This window comes from Cajanus cajan, chromosome 4 (genome assembly GCF_000230855.2).
Source record: "Cajanus cajan strain Asha chromosome 4, NIPB_CcT2T_4, whole genome shotgun sequence".
In the NCBI taxonomy this organism is placed as follows: Eukaryota; Viridiplantae; Streptophyta; class Magnoliopsida; order Fabales; family Fabaceae; genus Cajanus; species Cajanus cajan.
Window position 1 is genome coordinate 45,545,370 of NC_138520.1, and position 20,175 is coordinate 45,565,544.

General features: G+C 36.0%; 1 non-coding gene across 1 annotated transcript; it reads right to left on the reverse strand.

The window, feature by feature from the left end:
* Nucleotides 1–2,897: 2,897 nt before the first annotated feature.
* LOC145957640 (small nucleolar RNA R71) lies at nt 2,898–3,004 on the reverse strand. Its single transcript, XR_014433683.1, has one exon. It is a non-coding gene; the product is annotated as a small nucleolar RNA R71 (small nucleolar RNA).
* Nucleotides 3,005–20,175: the final 17,171 nt, after the last annotated feature.

The following is a 20,175-nucleotide window of genomic DNA, read 5'->3' on the forward strand; positions in this document are numbered from 1 at the left end:
TAGGGGTCTACACTTATACTCCCCAGATAATCGATTATTTACAGAATAATCGATTATTCCAGTGGCCTTTCAGATTCTACTACTCAGATAATCGATTATTTCCCAAATAATCGATTATTTCAGAGACTCTTAGAATTCTCCATGCTCCAGATAATCGATTATTTCCCAAGATAATCGATTATTTCCATAAATCACTTAAGATAATCGATTATATCTTAAGATAATCGATTATTCTAGTGAAGATTTACTTCTCTGAAAAGCTTTAACTTCTCAAATTTTACCAAGACTTGTTTGCCACTTTCAATTATATTCTTCCACACATCTCTTACATTCATTCTCACAACATAATCAATTCAAACTTGATTCACTACTTATTCCCAACTCAATTCTCAATTGATTGAACCTTTCTCTAGGTAGAGGTTTAGTAAAAATATCAGCTAGTTGTTTACTTGTCTCTACAAACTCCACAACACAATCATTCCTTTGAACATGATCTCTCAAAAAGTGGTGTCTTATCTCAATATGCTTAGTCCTAGAGTGCAAAATTGGATTCTTGGTCAGATTTATTGCACTAGTGTTATCACACCTCAAAGGAATCTTGTTCAACTCAATTTCATAGTCTCTTAACTGTTGCTTCATCCAAAGAATTTGAGCACAACAACTTCCAGCTGCTATATACTCAGCCTCAGCTGTACTTAAGGCAACACAAGCTTGCTTTTTGCTATGCCATGAAACAAGTGCACTACCTAACAAGTGATAAGTTCCACTTGTGCTCTTTCTGTCTAGCCTACACCCAGCAAAATCTGAATCTGAGTAGCCAATTAGACTCAATGAGACTCCTTTTGGATACCACAAACCAACAGTAGTTGTACCTTTCAAATACTTAAGGATTCTCTTTACACTTTTGATGTTGTGTATTTTACTCGTATTTTAGCACTTTAATTCACAAGAATTCATAGCATAATCATGCATATCTTTCATGTTTTTAATAAATTTTTATATCATTTTCCTATTTTATGCTTTTCTTGGTATGTGTTGTGTTTTCTCTGAGCAGGATCAAGATTTAAGAATTAAAGAGGAAATGCTGAGCTACAGGGAAAATCACGGCCGTGATTCTAAATCACGCCCGTGATTCACCAGAGAAAATCACGGCCGTGACTCCCAATCACACCCGTGAACGCCACTGACCCTTCATAGATGTGCTCCAGAGAAGATCACGGTCGTGATTCTCAGTCACGGCCGTGATTCACTTCGCGTCCCAGCTTTTTAAGTTTTATGTTTTATTTTTATTTTATCTTTGTAATTTTTATCTTGGTAGTTTTACCTTTTTACCCTTTTAGGTTATAAATTAGATGAGGTTAGCCTAGAACGGGGATTTTTGTTTCGGAGACAGTTTTTTTTAGTTTTAGACACTTGGAGAAGGTTGGGCGCCTGTGCCATCGACTCTAAGGTTTGCTTTTCTTTTATTCTTCTTTTCTTGGAGAACTACTATGAACTCCTGTGAGTAGTTTCCCTTTTTCTGGGATCAGGGCTTAGCCTCTGAGAACCTCTTTATTAATGCATTATTCAGTTTCTTAATTTTATTCCAATTCTTGATCTGTTCTTTTATATTTTATATATGAACTTTAATATTATTGTTTTCATAATAACATTAATCAAGGATGAACTGAGAGGAGAACTTGATTATAATTATGATAAACAATTAATCTTAATTTTCATAATCATAGATAATTACGGATGAACTGAGAGGAGAACCTAATTATCGGAACCCAAAGGAACAGACTTGAGTGTTAAATCACGAGAGTTGATTTAAGCTTTCGAGGAGCAATAGATTAACAAAGATCTTAATGGGTTTAATTGAACGTAATTACCACGAGAGTAGAGATTAATTTTAATTAAACACGTCCTCGTAGCCTGAGAAGGTGCAAGGATTAAATTAGGTTAAGACTACCTTCAAGATGAAATAGAATTAATTAATGAAAATAATAATTCAATAATGTTGGAACTCTTTGTGCGAACCCTAGATTCCCGGAAATCTCCTTATCTTATCTTAAAGTTTTATCTTATTCATTAATTGCATTACTATCTCTTTTACCATCGAATCTGATCTTATCATCTCAAAACAAAAATTCTATCTGTTTTAAAATTCAAATTAAAATACTAGTAATTCTAGGTCAAACACGTAGTCCTTGTGATTCGATATTTATTACTTGACGACAACCGTGCACTTGCGGTTTTCCATACATCAAGTTTTTGGTGCCGTTGCCGGGGACTACGTCTCTTGATTTAAATTACAATTATTTTAATTCGAATTTAAAAAAAAAAAAAAATTTAAATAAATAAATAATTTTTTTTTTTTAGTGTTTACTTCTCCAATTCAGATTTCACGGATCACTTTCTTTTTTTTTTGCAGTGCCTTAGGGTTAATGCAAAAGAGATCTCTACGTCTTGGGAAACCAACACCACTTGATCCTGAGATTGAAAGAACTCTCCTGAGAAGGAAAAGAAACCTTTCTAGAGAATTTGACATGGCTGCACAACGAGATAATTTACCGCTTCGGGATTACTCTGCACCCGTAGCTCGTGGGATACCTGGAGGGGAGATGCAAACTGGAGCTACTGTACCAGCTTCTCTGGTGAATATGCTCAAACAGAACACCTTTGGAGGACTACCATTAGAAGATCCTAATGACCACTTAGAGGGGTTCTTGGAAATCTGTGAGACCCAGCAATTTGATGATGAAGTTTCTGATGGAATGCGACTCCGCTTATTCTCACTCACCTTGAGAGATAAGGCAAAGGTGTGGCTAAGAACAGTGCCTAGAGAAAAGATAGCAACTTGGGAATTATGTGAAAGAGCTTTTCTAGAGAAATTCTTTCCTCCTTCTAAAACTAAAGAATTGAGGAAGAAAATCACTAATTTCCAACAAGGCACTGGAGAGACTATTTATGAAGCATGGGAGCGGTTCAAAGGATATCTTCAAGCATGCCCACAACATGGCTTCAACCGTTGGCTTACCATCCAATTTTTCTTTGAAGGATTGGACCAACAAAGCACCATGATATTAGACTCAGCAGCTGGAGGATCTTTCATGGGGAAACCTATTAATGACTGCATGATTATTTTGGAAAATGTAGCCTCAAATCACAGCCAATACAGTGAAAGAGAAGTCACAGCAAGGAAAGGAACTCCGGGGCGATATGAAGTGAACAATATTGAGTTACTCTTAGCAAAATTTGATACTCTTAATCAAAGATTAGACAAGATGGAAAAAGCTAAGGTTAATTCAGTGGCTACAAATCAAGTATGTGACCTTTGTAGGGAACAAGGGCACACTGCAGTAGATTGTACCTCAATTTTTACTGGAGAAAAAGAAGATACTACTGAACAGGTGGCAGCTTCTCATAATTTCTATGACACTCCTCGAAGAGAGAAGAGTAATCCATATTCCAACACATACAACCCTGGTTGGAAGAATCATCCTAACTTTTCTTGGAAGAATAACCCAGTTCAAGGAACTAGCAATCAGCAACCTAATTTTCGTCCGTCCAATCACTTCATTAATGGGGAAGGAAATCCAGTACAGACACCCTCAATTCAACAAAGTGTTTCAAGATTAGAAAACCTTATGGAGAATTTTGTCACTAATCAAAAACAGACCAATGATTCAATGGCAAATTCTATTCAAAACCTTGCTGTCAAGGTTGAGAATATTACTCTCCACAACAAGATGCTGGAAAATCAAATTGCACAGTTGATGCCTAGTTCAAACAATTCTCCAGGTAAGTTCCCAGGTAAAACAGTTGCAAACCCAGCTGAAAATGTTAATGCTGTTACTTTAAGGAGTGGGAAGAAATTAGACAGACCTGTGTCTAATCAAAATGATAATATTGAGATTGATGAAGACGCTTCTCCTATGGTTGAAAAACCTGAAAAAGAGAGATTAGAAAAAGAAAAAGTATCTTCATCAAAGCCTCAAACTGTTTATCACCCTCCAATTCCTTTTCCTCAAAGGTTAGCAAGGACTAAACTTGATAGACAATTTGAAAAATTTTTAAATATGATCAAACAAGTGTATGTAAACATTCCATTTGTAGAAGCTCTACAACAGATGCCTACATATGCTAAATTTCTTAAGGATCTTTTAGCTAACCGAAGGAAATTGGATGATAGAGAGACTGTTACATTGATCCATCATAATTTGCCCAAAAAACTTAAGGATCCTGGTAGTTTCTCTATACCTTGTCTCATTGGAAATCTAAGGTTTGAAAAAGCCTTATGTGACCTTGGGGCAAGTATCAGTTTAATGCCTTTATCAATTTGCAAGAAATTAGATATGGGAGAATTAAAGCCTACAGCAATGTCAATCCAGTTAGCAGATAGATCTATAAAATATCCCATAGGAATTTTAGAAGATGTTCCAGTTAAGATAGGTAAATTTTTAATTCCGGGAGATTTTGTTGTTTTAGAAATGGAAGAGGATAAACAAATACCAATCATACTAGGTAGACCATTTTTGGCTACAGCAGGCGTGATAGTAGATGTCAAACATGGAAAATTGTCCTTATCCATTAATGATGAAACAATGGAATTTAATATTGCTAAATCTGTTAGACAACCTTCTCTTGAAAATATTTGCTGCAGGGTTGATATATTGCCTAAAGACATGGAGGAAGAAGTCATGAGATCTATTTTGAGGGATCCCTTGGAGAATTTTCTAGTTGGAGGAAAGCACATAGATCTTGAGGGGATTCAACCTAATTATGCTTGCTTGATCGATTCAAGTCCCCCGTGTAAAGAAAAAGATCCTCTAGTAGAAAGTCTTCTTGAGTCTTCAACAGATTGGCAAGAAGAAAACTCTCCAAAGTTAGAACTTAAACCACTTCCTTCATCTTTAAGGTATGAGTTTTTGGGGGCTAATTCCACTTATCCAGTCATAGTAAATTCAGCTTTAAATGAAAAAGAAACTGAAAAACTTCTCAATGAGTTGAGAAAATTTAGAAAAGTTATTGGATATACTATGGCTGATATAAAGGGAATTAGTTCTTCATTTTGTATGCATCGCATCTTCTTGGAGGAAGGATCCAAACCTTCTGTTGAAGCTCAAAGAAGACTAAATCCCAAGATGAAAGAAGAGGTAAAGAAAGAAATTTTGAAATTATTGGATGCTAAGGTAATTTATGCTATATCTGATAGTCCTTGGGTAAGTCCAGTTCATGTGGTTCCTAAGAAAGGTGGGATGACAGTAGTTAAAAATGATAATAATGAATTAATTCCCACAAGAACTGTGACTGGGTGGCGTATGTGTGTTGATTATAGAAAATTAAATAATGCCACTAGAAAGGATCACTTTCCCTTACCTTTTATTGATCAAATGCTTGAAAGGTTAGCAATGCATTCATACTTTTGTTATTTGGACGGATACTCCGGTTTTCATCAAATCCCTATTCATCCATTAGACCAAGAGAAAACTACTTTTACATGTCCCTATGGTACTTTTGCTTATAGGAGAATGCCTTTTGGCCTATGTAATGCACCTGCTACCTTTCAAAGATGTATGACTGCAATCTTTAGTGATTTATTAGAAAAAGAGATGGAAGTTTTCATGGATGACTTTTCAGTTTATGGTATTTCCTTTGATGACTGTCTATTAAATCTAACTAAAGTATTGCAGCGTTGCTCTGAAGTGAATTTAGTCTTAAATTGGGAAAAATGTCATTTTATGGTACAAGAAGGAATTGTCTTAGGACACCTAATATCTGGGAGAGGAATTGAGGTAGATAGAGCAAAAATAGAAGTAATTGATAAATTGCCTCTTCCAATTGATGTTAAAGGTGTTAGAAGTTTCTTAGGGCATGCCGGTTTCTACCGAAGGTTTATTAAAGATTTTTCAAAAATCTCTAAACCATTATCTAATCTACTTGTGAAAGAGGTACCTTTTAACTTTGATGTTTCTTGTAAGAATGCATTCTACAGGTTGAAAGAAGCTCTCACTACAGCTCCTATTCTGCAAACTCCTGACTGGAGCCTTCCTTTTGAAATCATGTGTGATGCAAGTGACTATGCTATAGGAGCTGTATTGGGACAAAGAAAGGACAAGAAGGTTCATGCTATATACTATGCCAGCAAGACTCTTGATGAAGCCCAAGCCAATTATGCAACAACAGAAAAAGAATTGTTAGCAGTCGTCTATGCTTTTGAAAAGTTCAGATCTTATCTTGTGGGGTCTAAGGTTATTGTTTACACAGATCACTCTGCCCTAAAGTATCTTTTTAATAAAAAGGATGCTAAACCTAGGCTCCTCAGATGGATTCTCCTTTTACAAGAATTTGATTTAGAGATTGTGGACAGAAAGGGAGTAGAAAATGTAGTAGCTGATCATCTCTCTCGACTTCCACAAGACCAAGCAACAAAGGAGGAACTCCCTATTAATGACAGCTTCCCAGACGAAAAGCTTTTAGCAGTTGTTGTGAAAAACAGTCCCTGGTATGCAGATTATGTGAATTACTTAGCATGTGGAGTCCTTCCTGAAGACTTTAATTATCAACAAAAGAAGAAATTCTTTAGTGACCTTAACAGCTTTATTTGGGATGAACCTTACCTATATAAGAGGTGTAGAGATGGTATCTACAGAAGGTGTATCTCAGAAGAAGCAGCTCCTCACATCATTCACTCATGTAATTCTTCCGCATATGGAGGGCATGCTAGTACGTCAAAAACTGCAGCTAAAATTCTACAATCTGGTTTTTACTGGCCAAACTTATTTAAGGATACTTGGAAGATGGTAAATTCTTGTGACCAATGCCAAAGATCAGGGAATATATCCAGGAAACATGAAATGCCATTAAATGGGATTTTAGAAGTAGAAATTTTTGATGTATGGGGAGTAGATTACATGGGACCATTCCCTAGTTCTAAAGGTTACAAGTTCATATTAGTTGCAGTTGATTATGTGTCCAAGTGGGTAGAAGCGATTCCCGCTCAAACGAGTGATTCAAATACTGTCATTAAACTCTTCAAAAGAATTATATTTCCAAGATTTGGGGTCCCAAGAGCTGTGATCAGTGATGGAGGCTCACATTTTATTGAAAGAAAGTTTGAATCTCTCTTAAAAAAGTATGGAGTCACTCACAAGGTTGGTACACCTTATCACCCTCAAACAAGTGGACAGGTAGAAATATCCAACAGAGAAATCAAAAAGATTCTTGAGAAGACTGTATCTACAACAAGAAAGGACTGGTCTTTAAGATTAGATGAAGCTCTTTGGGCCTACAGGACTGCTTACAAAACACCTATTGGCATGTCTCCATTTAGGCTGATTTATGGCAAATCTTGCCATCTTCCTGTAGAGCTAGAACACAAGGCTTTGTGGGCAACAAAATACTTCAACTATGACCTAAAGGATGCTGGAGAAAAAAGAAAATTGGAACTCAATGAGCTTGATGAAATCAGATTAGACTCATATGAAAATGCTAAGATTTACAAAGAAAGAACAAAGAGGTGGCATGACAAGCATATACATAGAAGAGAATTCAAGCAAGGGGACTCGGTGCTATTATTTAATTCCAGACTCAGATTGTTTCCTGGAAAATTGAAGTCAAGATGGTCAGGGCCTTTTACAGTTCAAAAAGTATATCCCTATGGAGCTGTAGAAATCAGAAACGATAAAGGCGACATATTCAAGGTCAATGCACAGAGATTGAAGTTATATTTCCATGGGGAACACTTAGAAAAATTATACTCTATGGTTCTTCAGGAACCTACTCAAGTTTCTTAAAAAAAAAAAAAAAAAATAAATAAATAATAATAATAATAATAATAATAATAATAATAAAATTTCAGAGTTCCAGAGAGAATCACGACCGTGATTCTAAATCACGGGCGTGATCTTCTCTGGAAAATTTTTGGAAAACCCCAGAGAGAATCACGACCGTGATTATAAATCACGGGCGTGATCTTCTCTGGAAAATTTTTGGAAAACCCCAGAGAGAATCACGACCGTGATTATAAATCACGGGCGTGATCTCCTCTGTTTGAATTTTTGAAAACTCACAAAGAGAATCACGGCCGTGATTTCCAATCACGCCCGTGATTCCCTGCTGACGCTCAACAGATACAACCCGTGATTTTTGAAATTCCCCTTTCCCTTATATATTTTTCCCCCTCCTTTTACATTCTCACTTCTCTCAAACTTACGAACTCTGCCCATTCTCTCTTTTCTTCTCTCCCAAACCCTAGCTTCTCACTTCTTCTTCCTCTTCTTCCCTCTTCCTCCCACATTCACTCCTTCCGTTCATCCATGGCTCCCAAGCGCACCCGTACCGTTGGTTCGTCCTCCACCGCTTCCGATACCCACAGTTACGAGGAAGAAGCAAGTGAAATTCCGCACCTTCCTCCGAGGTTCTATCGGAACGATGAACAGCGTGAGCGGAACGAGGTATTACGCTTCCGCACTATCCATCCTACCAGGTATCTCGACTTCCCATTTATTCGTAAGTTAGGTTTACGTGCTGATATCAATTTCATGTTAACTAACATTGGGTGGACAACCTTTGCTACCATGCATAATGATGTTGTTTATCCTCGACTAGTTCTTGAGTTCTTGAGCTCTCTCCACACGGAAATATTATCTAGGCCAAATTGTTCTGAAGGTTTGATTTCTTTCCGTATGTTTAACCAAGAACACGAATTAACCCTGGCTCAGTTCAATAATATTTTTGGATTTCCCACTGGAGGGAGCACGAGAACCCCAAGTTCTTTCAACCCTGGTTCTTTTTGGTATAGTTTGACAGGTACAAGTAATTGGGTCGCTGGAAAATGTAATTCCTCTGCTTTCCGCCATCCCACCATCCGTATTATGCACCGCTTTATTGCCTCTACTGTTTTGGCCCGAGGTGATTCTGAAGGAAAGGTTCGTTTGAGCGACCTTTTACTTTTATGGGCTATGATGGAAAACAGAGAGGAGCCTATTGATTCTGGCAGTCATTTGGCACGACAGTTCCAGAGTATTTCCAATACCAGCCACGGTGCGATTGTGAATGGCGGCCTCATTACCACTATAGCCAAACACCTTGGCTATCACGCTTGGCTGGACCAGTTAGAACCACTCCCTGGAAGCCGTACTATTAATTTTGCTACCTGCTCTTCTATGAACTGCATTGCGAAAGATGAAGATGATAAATACTACTTTGTAGTAACCCAGTCGGGAGTGCACCACCAGTTACCAAATCCAACATACACCGTGAAGAACCGGGCTACACGGCAGTTTCCACTGGAGCCATTAGAGGACCTACCTCCAGCAGCTGAGGAAGCGGCTCCTGCAGATGAGGAAGCAGCTCCTGAACAACCCCCTCTACATCCTGGACCTGAGGTGGACAATGCTGCTATCCTGGCAGCTATTCAATCAATGGATAACCGGCTAAAACAAATGGATGAACGCCAGCAGCATTATAATTACATGGTTGATCAAATGTATCAATGGCACATTCAACGGTATCCAGATGATTTTCCACCACAGTGAGATCTTTCTTATTCCTTATTTTACTCTGATGCTTAGGGACAAGCATTCCTTTCTGTTGTGGGTTGGTTGCATATTCATGCATTTTATAATTTTGTCAAAATAATCTATCATGCATTCATTAGCTCTTTGCTTCGGGACAAGCAAATCTTTAAGTTTGGGGTTAGGAGGATGTACGCATTTCATTCATTCATGCAAAGTAAAAAAATAAAAAAATAAAAAAAATAAAAAAAAATCATGCATATATACATATTCAGTTAATCCCAGCTTGAATTTGTGTTTGAAAAGTAAATATTTTTAATGAAATTGTTCGTCTTTGAAAACACTGAATGTGATGAATTGAATCTTGAAGTCTCAAAACAAAAGGTTGAAAAATTAGCTGGTTTTGTGGCTAGCACTTGGTTCTTAGTATTTGCACATACATTGTATCATTTTTAAATCTCTTAACAAACAATGTATTGTCCACCTTTCCTCTTTCATAATCATTCTCAATTAGAAATTTGCTCAACCTATCATACCAAGATCTAGGAGCTTGCTTCAAGCCATAAAGTGCCTTTTTGAGCTTGTACACATGATTAGGATTTTTGAAATCCTCAAATCCAGGTGGCTGTTCCACATACACTTCCTCTTGTATCAGCCCATTGAGGAAAGCACTTTTTACGTCCATTTGATAAAGCTTGAAATTCCTTATGATAGAATAAGCAAGAAGTAGTCTAATTGCTTCAATCCTTGCTACAGGGGCAAAAGTCTCCTCATAGTCAATTCCTTCTTCTTGATTATACCCCTTAGCCACTAGTCTTGCCTTATTTCTAAGAATTATTCCAGATTCATCAAGCTTATTTCTGAAAACCCACTTGGTTCCAATTATTGGATAATCTTTTGGTAATGGCACTAAATCCCACACTTCATTTCTTTCAAACTGATTTAGTTCCTCTTGCATAGCCATTAACCAATGTTCATCTTTAAGTGCTTCATCAATGTTCTTAGGTTCAACTTGTGAAACAAATGCCATAGTGTTGCAAATATTTTTGATAGCACTCCTAGTAGTAACACCCTTACCAATATTTCCAATGATGTTATCCATTGATAAGTCTCTAGAAGTCTTCCACTCTTTTGGCAATTGTTCACATGTTCCCTTTACTTTCTCATGTGATTCACTCTCCTTAGACTTTTCATTTGGTTCACTCTCCAATAGGGGTTGATCAAGCAATTCATTTAAATCTTCAATTTCAGTTTGCCTTGTCTCTTGCTTATTTGATTCATCAAATACTACATGAACAGATTCTTCTACCACTAGAGTTCTCTTATTGTAAATTCTATAAGACTTACTATTTGTAGAGTATCCTAGAAATATTGCTTCATCAGCCTTTGCATCAAACTTCCCAAGTTGTTCTTTCCCATTGTTCAGCACATAACACTTGCAACCAAACACTCTAAAATAGGAAATGTTAGGCTTATTTCCTTTATAGATTTCATAGGGTGTTTTCTTTAAAATAGGCCGAATCAGAACTTTATTTAACACATGACAAGCTGTGTTAATAGCATCAGCCCAAAAGTATTTTGGTAGGTTTGTTTCATTTAACATTGTTCTTGCAAGTTCTTCTAAGGACCTATTCTTTCTCTCAACAACCCCATTTTGTTGAGGTGTCCTAGGTGCTGAGAAATTATGGTTTATACCATGTTCCTCACAGAATTTTTGAAACATGATGTTTTGGAATTCACCTCCATGATCACTTCTTATAGAGGTGATGTTTGAACACTTCTCATTTTGAACAAGCTTAGCAAATTTTCTAAAGGCAGTAAAAGCATCATTTTTATTTGCAAGAAACATAACCCATGTAAATCTTGAGTAGTCATCTACAATCACTAAGCCATAGTAGTTTCCACCTAAGCTCATTGTTCTTGATGGACCAAACAAATCCATGTGAATTAATTGCAAAGGTCTAGATGTTGAAATCTGATTTTTGCTTTTAAAACTAGCCTTCACTTGCTTGCCCTTTTGACAAGCATCACATAATTTGTCTTTTCCAAACTTGAGTTTAGGTAGACCAACCACCAATTCTTTCCTACTCAATTTATTCAAGTGATCCATGTGAATGTGTGCAGCTCTCCTATGCCAAAGCCATGTGCTTTCTTCTTGAGTTATTAGACATTTAGTGTTTGACATTGATATAGAATGCTCTAAGTCTAGCATGTATATGTTGTCAATCCTTTTTCCTATAAATCTGATTTCTTTACTCCTTTTATCACAAATCAAGAAACATGTGTCATCAAATTCAATTTTAAAGCCTTTATCACTCAATTGACCAATACTCAGCAAATTATGTTTCAAGCCATCAACAAGCAAAACATTTTCAATCAATGTTTGAGAGGAGGAATTACCAACATTGCCATGGCCAAGAATTTTGCCTTTATTGTTGTCACCATAGGTAACATACCCTTCATTCTTCAATTTCAGACTTGAGAATTTGGAGGGATCCCCGGTCATGTGCCTTGAGCAGTCGCTATCAAGATACCACAGCAAATTTTTGGCCCTCAAGCATTCCTACAAAATAAATTCAGAGGAAAAATTTAGGTACCCATGTGGAGGGTCCTTGTTGGTTAGTTCTCAACCTTTGACTCTTCTCAACCCAAATCATTTTTCCACTTGGAACTCCATATTTTCTTGAATAGCAGTTTCTAATTGTATGACCCCTTTTACAACAATAAAAACAAGTTGCTTGTCTAGAAAAGTTGCTTTTGAGTTTTCTAAAATTTTGACTTTTCACAAAAGCTACTTTCTTTGACACAATTGGTATGCTTGTACTTGGATTAAAGCCAAGTCCACTCCTATCAAAAGTGTTTCTTTGCTTTCCCAAAAGAATATTCAAATTTGCATTTCCCTTTGTGAACCTTGCAAGTGTGGATTTCAAATCAGCATTTTCTTTTTCAAAAACCTTGCAATGTTCACAAACATCTTTTGAGGAATGAGCTTCACTAAAGTTAAACATTGTTTGAAGATTTTCATGCTCATGCTTCAAATCTTCAAGTTCTTGTTCAACTTTAATTAAAGCATTTTCATACCATTTCAGCTTGTTTTTCAATTTTAAATTTGAGGCACCTAATTTGACAGCCTCTTCATGAATTTGAATGAAAGCTTCTTGAAGTTGGTCATAATCAGGATTTGATTCAAGGTCTGAGTCACTTACTATTGTGTCTTGTGCAGTTCCAGCCATCAAACACAAATTGTTTTCCTCACTTTCAGATTCTCCACTTGTTGTGCTTGAGTCATTGTCTTCCCAAGCAATATAGGCTCTTTTTCCTTTTGCATTTTTCTTAAACTTCTTCTCCTCTTGTTGCTTCTTTAAGATATTTGGACACTCAGCTTTCATGTGTCCCGGCTTTCCGCATTCAAAGCAATTGAAGGAGGAGGTGGTTGCTTCCTCTTTCTTGTTTGGCTTTTTGTTGAACTTATAGGGAGAGTTTCTCTTTCTTCTTATAAACTTTCTGAATTTCTTCACTAGCAGGTTGAAATTTTCGGTTTCGGAATCATCGGAGCTTGTATCTTCACACACCTCTTTTCCTTTGGCAGATTTTAAGGCTTTCAATGACACTCCTTTACCTTTCTTATCTTGCTGCTCATGTTCATCAAATATATGCAGCTTTTGCTCATGCTCCCTCAACTTCCCAAAGAGAGTGGCTAGTGTTAAGGAGGTCAAATCCTTTGATTCTTCAATAGCTGTCACCTTTGCTTGCCATGTTCTGTCCAAGCATTACAGCACTTTTAAATTGAGCTCTTCCTTCTCAAATTTCCTGCCAAGGTCAACAAGGTGATTTATCAAGTGTGTAAATCTCTTTTGAAAATCAGAAATAGATTCACCATTTTGCATTCTAAACAGCTCATATTCTCTAATGAGAGTATGCTTTCTTGATCTCTTTACATCACTTGTTCCTTCATGAGTGACTTGCAAAGTGTCCCACATTTCTTTAGCAGATAAGCATTGTGAAATTCTGAAAAATTCATCAATAGACAATGCAGATGTTATGATGTTTTTGGCTCTTTTGTCATGTTGGGCTCTTCTCTTTTCCTCATCACTCCACTCACTCCAATGTTTTTCCTCAAGCTCACCATCATCATTCTTTTTCATAGGGATATAGGGTCCATTTTCTATAGCATCCCATACAGCAATGTCAATAGCTTCAATGAAAATTCTCATCCTAATTTTCCAATAGACATAATTTTCACCATTGAAAACAGGAGGTCTATGTATAGAGACACCCTCACCATAGGGTAAGTTGTTGTTGGCCATTTTTAAATCTTGAATAACTCTCAAGAACCTTGCTCTAGATACCAATTGTTAGAAAAGAATGGCCTAATCCAAGAGGGGGGGTGAATTGGATTTAATGACCCTTTAAAAATTTATCAGAGTTTTTTGGATCTTAATTTCAATCAAAACTTTTCTATGACAGAATTTTCAAATGAAGCACTCTTAAAGACTTGTTACAATGATATGAATGCAATGTGCAACTTGATTACAAGATAATGATGTTCAAATATAATATCCAATTATAGATTTAACCCATCTAAATTCACATACACATGTTAATCAAGTTTTATCTTCTTTAACGCTCAACCAAGAAATTGCAAAACAAGAGATAAGGTTGAAGAAGATTGCACAAGTCTTTTATACTGGTTCAGCCACTCCACATGTGACCTACATCCAGTCCTTAATCACCACCTGATTAAGATTTTTCCACTATCTTTAAGCAAGAAGGTTTACAAGCAAACACACATGCATATACTTCACTACTAAAAGATAATCACTTTCTTGACCCCAAGAAAGCACCCCTTGTAGATCCCACTACAAGAACCTTAATCACTTGAGAAACCCTTCTCAAGATTTTCCACAAAGATTCACAAAGAAACAAACATGAAACGAATTCACCTGGAATTCTTGAACAATTCTTTGTCTTTCTCTTTCAAGGGTATGATGATGATGATGATTTTCACAAGTTCTTTCACAAATGTTTTTCTTCTTGGATTTTCACAAAGAAACCTCTCCAAGATGTCACACGGACTCTCTAAAGCGTTTTTAGAAGTTGAGTATCAGTTCTCACTCAATGTTATGTAGTTTCAAAATAGTTCAAGTCTATTTATAAAAGTTCAAACCCAGATAATCGATTATTTTAAAGAATAATCGATTATTTTGTTCTTCAGATTTCTGGAAATCAACCAAGAACAATTTAATCGATTATTTAGCTGGATAATCGATTATTCCAGAGAGTTGTTTCTGAAATAATCGATTATTTTGACAAATAATCGATTATTACAGCAAGGCATTCCACTTAGCCCATTTGCTGAAATAATCGATTATATTTAACAATAATCGATTATTTTGAGTCAGTTCTTAAAACTTCATTTTAAGTCTCAAAATGATTTTCCAATGTTCTCAACTCATCATCATCTACTCCCTACTTGATTTTAGACAAGTTTTGCTCAATGCACAAAGCACACACACAAGTATACACAAATATAAAAATTCATCTCCTAAGTTCTATTACATAGTCTTAGATCATAGCATTCTCTTGACTCTTCTTTAACTTTGTTTTTGTGTTCTCCAAGTTGTTGCATGTTGTGATCATCAAAACTCCTTAAGCTTCAAGCTCTCCTAAGCTCAACACTTGGAGGTCTAAGTATACAAGTTGCACTATCAAGGGAGGTGAGCTACAAGGAGCCACTTAATAACCAAGCCTTTTCAAGTGGAAATTACTAAACCCCCTTATACTTGTCTCACAAAACAAATTTTTCACACAAGCAAGTCAAGTAGTTGTGTGTGTGTGTGCACGCAACCCCTATTAAGCAAAGGAAGCCTTCTAAACGAGCTTAGAATTAAAAAAAGTTAAAGGAAAGCAAGTAAAGCATACACTAGTCGTATGGTCCTAGGGTCGAAGTCCAAGTGACACTTAGAATCCCTTGGAACACTTCCACAAGTACTAAACGGTTTATGAAAGCAAGTAAACTAGGCATCTCCTAGTGGAAGCCCAAATGACACTTGAAGCCTTTTCGGGACCCTTCCACAAGTACTAAATGTATCTAGGAATCTTTATTTAGAACTATTTAGGAAGAGGTGGGACTTAATCAAAGAGTTTTCCCAAACAACCACTCCTAAATGTAAGTTTGTTTTCAACAAAAGAAAGTTAAAAGTTAACCCAAGGGTAGGGTTAAGGAATTACAACAAGAAAATTATACAAATCAAAAGAAATTGAAGAGTCTCTTCAAAGGAACTTGGTGACCAAGTTTGGAACAGCTTTTTGTAACAAGTTTAGTGACCAATTTGAAGGAAGGTAGGGATCTCCACAAATTCGTCACAATTCTCCAAATCCATCTCTAATTTCCTTCCAAAATCCGTCTCCAATTTTTGACCTAAAATTAAGAACAATTCTTGGCTGCAAAAAGGAACAAACAAGTGAGCCTTTCCAAGGTGTTTCACTCAAGTAATTTGTACCTCAATCTTCTGATAGAAAAGAATGGCACAATCCAAGAGGGGGGGTGAATTGGATTTAATGACCCTTTAAAAATTTATCAGAGTTTTTGGATCTTAATTTCAATCAAAACTTTTCTATGACAGAATTTTCAAATAAAGCCCTCCTAAAGACTTGTTATGATGATATGAATGCAATGTGCTCACTTGATTCAACACAGTAAGGTTCAACAATAATATTCAATTACAGATTCAAACCATCAAGATTCACATGCACTTATTAATCAAGTTTTATCTTCTTTAAAGTTCCACCAATGAATTACACAATATAAGAGATAGGGTAGAAGAAGATTTCACAAGTCTTTTATACTGGTTCAGCCACTCCACATGTGACCTACATCCAGTCCTTAATCACCACCTGATTAAGATTTTTCCACTATCTTTAAGCAAGAAGGTTTACAAGCAAACACACATGCATATACTTCACTACTAAAAGATAACCACTTTCTTGACCCCAAGAAAGCAACCCTTGTAGATCCCACTACAAGAAACTTCACCACTTGAGAACCCCTTCTCAAGATTTTCCACAAAGATTCACAAAGAATTAAAATGGAACAAATTCACCTGGAATTCTTGAACAAATCTTTGTCTTCCTCTTTCAAGAGTATGATGATGATGATGATTTCCTCACAAGCTTTTCACAAACGTTTTTCTCTTGGATTTCACAAAGAAAACTCTCCAAGATGTCACACAGACTCTCTAAAACGTTTTCACAAGTTGATTATCAGTTCTTACTCAATTGTCTTAAGTTTCAAAAGAGTTCAAGTCTATTTATAAAAGTTCAAACCCAGATAATCGATTATTTTAAAGAATAATCGATTATTTTGTTCTTCAGATTTCTGGAAATCAACCAAGAACAATTTAATCGATTATTTAGCTGGATAATCGATTATTCCAGAGAGTTGTTTCTGAAATAATCGATTATTTTGGCAAATAATCGATTATTACAGCAAGGCATGCCACTTAGCCCATTTGCTGAAATAATCGATTATATTTAACAATAATCGATTATTTTGAGTTAGTTCTTAAAATTTCATTTTAAGCCTCAAAATAACTCTCCAATGTTTTTAACTCATCATCATCTACTCCCTACTTAATCCTAGACAAGATTTGCTCAATGCACAAAGCACACACAATTACAAAAATTCATTTCCTAAGTTCTATTACATAGTTCCAGTTCATAGCATTCTCTTTGACTCTTCTTTAACTTTGTTTTTGTGCTCTCCAAGTTGTTGCATGTTGTGATCATCAAAACTCTTTAAGCTTCAAGCTCTCCTAAGCTCAACATCTTCTTCAAGTGTTGACCCTTTTGAGATTAACCCAATGTGCGTCAATTAGCTCTTCCTTCTAAGTGTAATGGCTTGAAAAAGAGTTATATCCTACCAAGGCTTAACAATCAACAAGAGAGAGTAGAGGCCAAGAAATTAAAACTGAAAATGCACAATTAGAATAGGCTACACTCTCATAGGAATTAATGTGACAAAACAAAGAAAGCCAAGAAGACACAAAGCAACAATTAAGAGTTTATTTCAAAGCTAGCACACAAAAGAATAACCCTAGAAATGGCTCTAGAATTGATTACAAAAACCAAAACGAAATTTGTGCTATTATTTTGAGTATTTGAAAGTCTTTTTCCAACCACTGGACAGCAAGCAAACCTCAAGAAAATTCACACAAAAATTCAAGGCCAAGTGCTACTATTAGTGTTTTGTTTTCACTTTTCTTTTTCTAGGTTTTTTCTCTGTTGTTTTCTTTTCTTTTTCTTGTATTTTTGTCTCTTTATTTTCTTTATTTTCTTTGAATACAGAGAAAAAACACTTAAAACAGAGGCCAAACAATTAATAAAGAGGTTTCCAAGTGGTGGAGAAAAGAGAAGTAAGAAGAGTAAAAAGTGTAAGTGTACTAGTCAAAAATTTCAACCACAAAATGTTACTAGTTTTAGTACTAGTTTGTTCTTATCTTTTGTACACTTTGATTTTCGTTTTTAATACACTTCTAACTCTGTTTTATTTTTTCAAAACAAGCACAAGACACACAAGAAATTGCTGGCCACAAATTGCTAAGAAACTATAGCAAATGATGTTCACAAAAAATTGACTCTAGAACATGTTAGGACTAATAACATGTATTGGAATCATTTTATGAGCACTCTAAGATTTATTAATATTCAGCCAACAATGACACCATACAAGAACAGAGATCAATTCATATAGATTCAAAAATAAAAAGGCACAACTAGGATTTAATGACAAGCAAAATAACTACACATGACTCTAAGACAAAACTAGAAGATTAAGAAATGTAAAATGCTTGTATTCTTGTTTCTTTTTAGGAGTTTCTTTTTAGTCCAAAATTAATAGGAGTCTAATGGAATATAAAAGCAATCCTAAAACATTTAAAAATATATGCAAAGAATACCTAAGGCACACACAAATATTGATTCACAAGAAATTAGAACATGAATCAAGAACAAGCAAGACAAAGTGAGTGTGTTCTATAGATTTATAGGTGTGACACAAAAACAACTCAAGGCACACAAACACAAGACAATAAAAGGAAATACATGTGGGAATAGTTTAGACACACTTTTACATGATTTGAACCGAACAAAATTGGAAGAAAAAAGCTCAAGAATGAATTTACCAAGGAGACCTAGCTCTTGATACCAAATGATGGAAAACTTATTGAGAATCCGGATTGATGTGGAACTCCCTTCAATTTCCTCCCTAGATCTTCGGCTCCTTAATTATTCTTAAGCTTTTCTAAGGTCTCCAATGGAGGAAGAGACCTTAGAACCACCATGGTTTGGTGGGGAACTCTCTCAAGAGACGCCACTCCTTGGAGAAGAGATAAGTCTCTTCAATTCTCACCACACTCTTCTATGGAAGGGATAAGAGAATTGGATGAATATCAAAGAGGTTAAAGACTTTTGGAAGAGAGAATTTTCGTGCAAATTCTGATCTCACTCAAAAATATCATCCAAAAGTGATTACAAAGGTAAGAAAAAGGTTTATATATGGTGGGAGAAAGTTATGGTGCAAGCTAGGCTAAATATGGTTCAAGAGAACCATGGTTAGCTTAGCTCGACTATCCTAGACGATTTAGGAGGCTTGTGGAGCAAGCTTCTAACTTAGAAGCTTGGGAAGCAAGCTAAGTTAGAGGCTTGTAGCACAAGCTTCCCATGTGTACAAGCAACTAAGCAATTTCGGCCAAAGGAAGGCAAGCTAGACGGCCCACTTGTATTTCCATATTTAATCCAATCCAAAAAACTTGGAGTTGGTTTAGTTAGGTTCACCATATGATGGTGAGACCTAGCTAAATCAATTCCTTGGAAAATATGGAGCAAAATAAGCCCAATATGTAAAATTTGGCCTAGGCCTAATTCTGGCCCAATTACTAGTTACACCTACACTCTTTGCTATTTGTCACCCCACTTCTACTACTGAAAAATACAAAAATTAATGACCCTTAATACAAGGTCAAATGGAGCAAAAGTCTCCAAGTAACATACCCTAAATTCCTAAAGGATAACCTAAAATAAAAGAAAGAAAGTGTCTCACAAATTCAAAGGCAAAATACACCTATACAAGTATCTACTATATACAAGGTACAAGAAATCAAACTATACAATGTATGTACAATAGAGACTATGAGACTAAAAAGAGGAATCATACTCAATACTCATATTGAGCATAGGTCTAAGAAGCACCTCCTCTGTAGAAGCCTCCTCTAGCCTCCTAACCATGGACCTAGTTAAAGGCCCAATGGTCTTCAAGTAAGAGCCTTCTTGGATCAACTTTCACCCTTCTTGGTCTTACCTCTTCCAAAGGGATCCTTGGGGATTAGATTTCCATCACTCAATGACATTCAATACACATTTTTCTTCGATACCCTATTGCTTATCTTGCCTCCATTTTTTTATGATTACAAAGATTGGTATCAGAGCTTGACCCCTTGGGTTGAGCATCTAACAATGCAGGGGAATATGACGATCCATAAAGGAACAAAGAACGAAGGAGTGCTGAAAAGACAGGAAGATGAACAACTGGTATAGGTAAATCTAGTATCAAAACTTCCGGTTCGACTGTGCATAATATTTATATTGTGAGTATAAACTATATCTGATAAATTAATAC